Consider the following 5017-nt stretch of genomic DNA (forward strand, 5'->3'; position numbering starts at 1 on the left):
AAACTCCTCAAACATGAATTGCATGAGCTGCACTGTTTTTGTTAAGCCAGTAGATGGCGCTGTTGTGTTTGTACTAATTTTAGTACGGCACAGCTTTAATGATCTGAAGGTCTACAGCTCCTTAATTGAATCCTAACCCTTCTTTTGTAGACCCGGAAGCATGTTTAGGGTCATTGTCAGAGGTGGTTTCTGATAAAGTTCATACGGCCATTTTGTGGCACCCTTCTGTGTTGAACAGGCATCCCCTGCTTGCTACTGGGAATAGGAAGACTGCAGGCTGCCCTGCATGTGATCCTTTCCCAGAATCGGAGGTAGGTTACTGCATTTTAATTGGTTGGGAGCACAGCAGGGCTAGTAATTCCAGTTATTTGAGAACTGTCACTGGTCCATGACCCGCAGGATGGTGATCTTCCTTCCCATATCCCAATTATTTTTCAGCCTCTAACGAGTTTCATTGCTGTTTATTTTGCTCATTCCGTTTTCCCATCAAATTTGACAGGTTCCCCTGTCTCTGCTGAAATAAAAGTACCCCACTATATAATACTGTGACCACCAAAAATGCAGTTTAAAAAGTTGGGGGCTGACACAGAACCCTTAACTGATTGGACCTTTGGACCTATCTCATTTTTTACCTTTAAAGTTTTACTTTAACAATGAATTAAAAGGTGCACTTTTAGCTTCAGTCGTGTTGAGATACAATCACAGTTTTCGTCTGCTAGATCAGGGGTCTGCAACCTGCAGCTCCAAACCTGTAAGTGGCTCACTTAATATATGAAACAATGAAATATTGTTATCTTTTGTTTCATTCTTTTGTTCTGGGCCCCAGTGAAAAAGCACTGGTCCCACCCTGCCCCCACTGGTAAATTTGGTCCAGAACCACCACCGGTCTCAGCATTTTTCTCCTCTTGCCTGCTTTATTTTGTGTTAAAGGGGTTAGAACCCAATTTCTGTTTTCCTCCCATGTCAATGCTTTTTGCCATATGTTTTTAATAAATACCTGTTGAATAATACTTGTTAAAATACCATTGTAAACCTTGTAAATTGGTCATGCATTTTCATCTACCAGAGAGGCCAGCAGAGCTCTGCTGTTGCATTGACTGACAATGTCAGAGTAAAAACAATTAAGATGGATGCCACACTCTTTAAATGTTGTACATTTTATTTTGAAAGCATGTTTCTTGTTTTTTCCAGGTTAAAATCATGTACTACCTTGTATCGATCTGTCACGTTAAATTTCAATTCAATACATTGTCTTCCCATGATGCCTCCGGCTGTATAAAAGCATCCCCCCTTTCCAATGGTCCTCTCTCTACCACCTGTGTGGAGAGGCAGCACGCTAATGTCTCTTTGCTGGCAAAAAGACATAAACTCTTCAAACTGGATTCAAGGGTGTCATAAGATCACGCGATCATATGCACAAGTTAAATACTGATGAATTACTGTTGAAAGAATCCTGTATTCATTCATAAAAAGGGGTAATTAAGGTATAAGCCTGGCTTGATTTTCTCTCTGAGGCCTGCAGAAGCAAACTGTGTTCCAGAGAAGTTCCCAGTAGAGTCTGAAGGAAGGACAACGGCCCCGCATCACCCCGGTTACGGTAATGTGCAGTTGGTTGGCGGACAGAACGGACCTTCTTTCATCCACAGCTACGGAGGTTACCTGGAAGCTAACCGTTTGTTCACGGAGCTTTCTTCAAACGTCGTCGTCGCCCGGACTACTCCTCCTCAACACAATTCAAACGAGGTTAGGGTTTGGGCAGAGAGATATTTTGGATGAAATGATCTAAACGTTTTTAATTTTATGAAGTTTGGTTTTGTTTGTGTTGAACTCATCTTGGTGCTAGCAGGCTATCTGTAGCACACGTGCTCAGCTTTGTGTTCTGTGTTTGTGTGTTTTTAAAGTTAAGACAAACTTCACTGAAAGGGTGATTTTAAACAGAAGATCGGCCATAGCGCGCCTTCCGCGATTATGCACTTTAACCCTTTTATTGACGGTATTTTTAAAGGTGTGTGTTTGATTCTGGTGCTAAGCTATCAGCTTCTTTGTTAGCTTTAACTACTAACAGCTTAGGACACGTGCTTGCCTGCTAGGGAATGTTTACCCAGAAAGGTTGTTAGTTTTCAAGCTAGTAAATAATAGTCCCTAAACATTATTTTACTAAATCTGATAACTAAGTAAACACCATTAAGCCCCATTTCTCCAGAAAGATTTGGGTCTTTTCCAAAATACGTCCTTAAATATTTTACCATCCCCTTAATAATATTTCTTTGAATATTGTTTTAATAAGTAAAGGCAGCTAATGAGACACCGTTGAGAATTCATCCAGAAAGTTGGTTTTATTCAGCAGATCATTATTTAAAACATTATTTTATTAAAATATTTTATCTTATTTGCATTGTGAACGGTTGTCTAAACGTTTGCTGATTATTGCCTAAGTTAGTTCCAAGACTAACTTAACTTCACTTCCAGATTCTTCAAGATAATCCTTGGTTCTCAAACATAAACATTGCATGGTAATGTTGCATCACTCTTTTTGGTCATGATTTCAACCATCTTTGATCATAATTCATTTATATTGTACATAGTCCATTAGTCTTCCTTATTCTTTCATTCTGCTTGGTAGTTTAATTGGATTGTTTTAGCATAGTAAAGAGTTTGTTGATTGAAATATGTTTGACTTTGAGTTGACTTATTTTTGTTAATAAATTCTTGTATTTTAAGAAATTGTGTGAATTTATTCCATGTGTGCAGAGTTTGGCTGTTCAGTAGTGTCAGAGCTTGACTCACCCTTTTCTATTTTGTCCTATTACCACTGCCTTACTGGGCTGGTATTCACAGGACAACCCTTAACAGACCGAAATATTATTTGATAAAATATTAAAATATTAATATGAAATATTAAATAATATTCCCGGATTCATAATCACAACATGGGTCAGGTTTGTACCTAAAACCATGACAAATGTAAAGAGTCAATATTAACAGTGTTGACTCCTTTTCTTCATAACTTTTGCAATTCCCTCTGAAACGACGAGTTTCAGTTTCTGGCAAAATTCCAACTGACCTATGTTAGTCCGATCAGTGTTTGGAGTGAAAAACTTTTTTTACGTCTGTTTATCCATTTGCTTTTTTTAAAAAGAAGGATGACCCCAAGTTATCACAAGGTTTCTTGGAAATTTCTTTGCAGTAGTCAACAATTCTAATGCAATGACCTTTGAGCCACTTCTTTATCACTCTTGCTTTAAGATTATGTTGGAACGAAGGGAGATCGTCTTCAAATTAAATGTTGAAAAAAGTTGGACTCTGGATTTCTTATACTGCTGAATTCTTGCCAAAGGTCTGTTGTAGAGTTGCGAGTAAGTCCACTCCTATATATGAGAAACAACTGTACACATGGGTTGTATCAGGAAGCTTCACTTATTGGCAGCACACACGAGTGAGGGGAATACTAACCTTTTCTTTCCCAGACAACTGAGTTCCATGATGTTCCAAACAATCGTAAGGCGGATTCATCCGTTCATCAGAGAGAACAACTCTGCACCGGTCTCTTGTCTATCATCATTCTTCCTGAACAATGTATGTCCTTAATAAGCTTGTTGTACAGAAAAGTTGACCTTGCTGTATTTTGTGTCACAAAGCCATTGTCCAAATGTTTTTGTCTCACTCAAGTCCCAGATTCTCTCACACCAACCTGCTGCTGAGGCTGAGTGAGCTCTGTAATGGTAGCAACACCATTCTGTAATACACTCCTCAATAGGAGAGCATGACCAATGCCTGCTGGACATTCTTGGATGTCCCAAAGATTTTTCCCTGCAACGAAACCTCTCAACTTGAAACTTAGAAGATGCAGAAAAAAAGTGCACCCCCTTTATATACTGGTGTTAGAGAGAAAATATTTGAAGTATGAAGAGTTTTTAGAATGTACTGTAATGTGTGGTTTTTGTACACTAGTGCCTTTAAATAATATTTCCCGTTTATGTTTGTTCAGGTCATAAGTACCTTGAAAATAATATTTTATGATAAACCTTTTAAGCTTATAAAGCTCTTTACAATGATTTCAATTCACTTGATCCATGGTATAATCAAAAACTAACTTAACTGTCACCTTAAAAACAGAGCTTTCAAAGTTTGCAAAACACAACATTGATCTGAAACTGCTTCTTCTCTTCTCAGCTGGTCTCAAGCAATCAAAACAAAAAAGGCAGAGGAATCTGAGGTTGAGGGAATCTTTTCTCTAAATTCAAGAAGCCACAGATTTGCCACAGTACATCATTCTATTAGAGAAGGATTGTTAGATCATTGTTTGGGTCCAGCGATGTTGGAAAGTTGGACAGATTCAAAACGCAGACTCAGCAATTTCTAAATAATAAGAGAAGACAATTATCGTGTGGTGTTGGCCGTTCAAAGAAAGCCTGGGAGCTATCTACAAAAAACAATCAGAAGATTAAAGTTCATTAAAATTATACAAACATTTAGTGTTGTGAAAAGTATTTGAACCATAACAATTGTCTTTTTTTTTACTTTTTGTCTCACTTAGATGTTTCAGATCAACAAACAATGTAATTTAATATCTAATAACAGTAAAATCAGACATACACTGAAAGGACTGATGATTTTATTTGCTATCTAAACCAACCTGGCATTGATAACTGGTAACACCTGCCATCAAAAGTTTGTGATACCTGCTGCTGAGTCTTTTACGACACCATGGATGAATTTTGGCCCATTCAAATATGTTTTTGGGAAATGTGAAACAGCTCATTAGTCAGCAGTGGTTTTTACCTTAGAACTCTCTCATGGATGACATGTTTGCTCAGGTTCTTTCTTATATCTTAGTCAAGAAGACTGAGTTAACTGAAGCAAATTAGGTCTGCAGTGCTGTGCTCCCTGTGTGTTAGGTTTTGAGTTTTATTTCCTTGTCTGTTTCTCTGCACTTCCCTGTTTGTGTTCTTCAGTTAGTGTTATTTCAGTTTATTCATATTAGACCAGGTTTATGGTTTATTGTTGTGTTTAGATA

The sequence above is a fragment of the Girardinichthys multiradiatus genome, chromosome 9, assembly GCF_021462225.1.
Source record: "Girardinichthys multiradiatus isolate DD_20200921_A chromosome 9, DD_fGirMul_XY1, whole genome shotgun sequence".
In the NCBI taxonomy this organism is placed as follows: Eukaryota; Metazoa; Chordata; class Actinopteri; order Cyprinodontiformes; family Goodeidae; genus Girardinichthys; species Girardinichthys multiradiatus.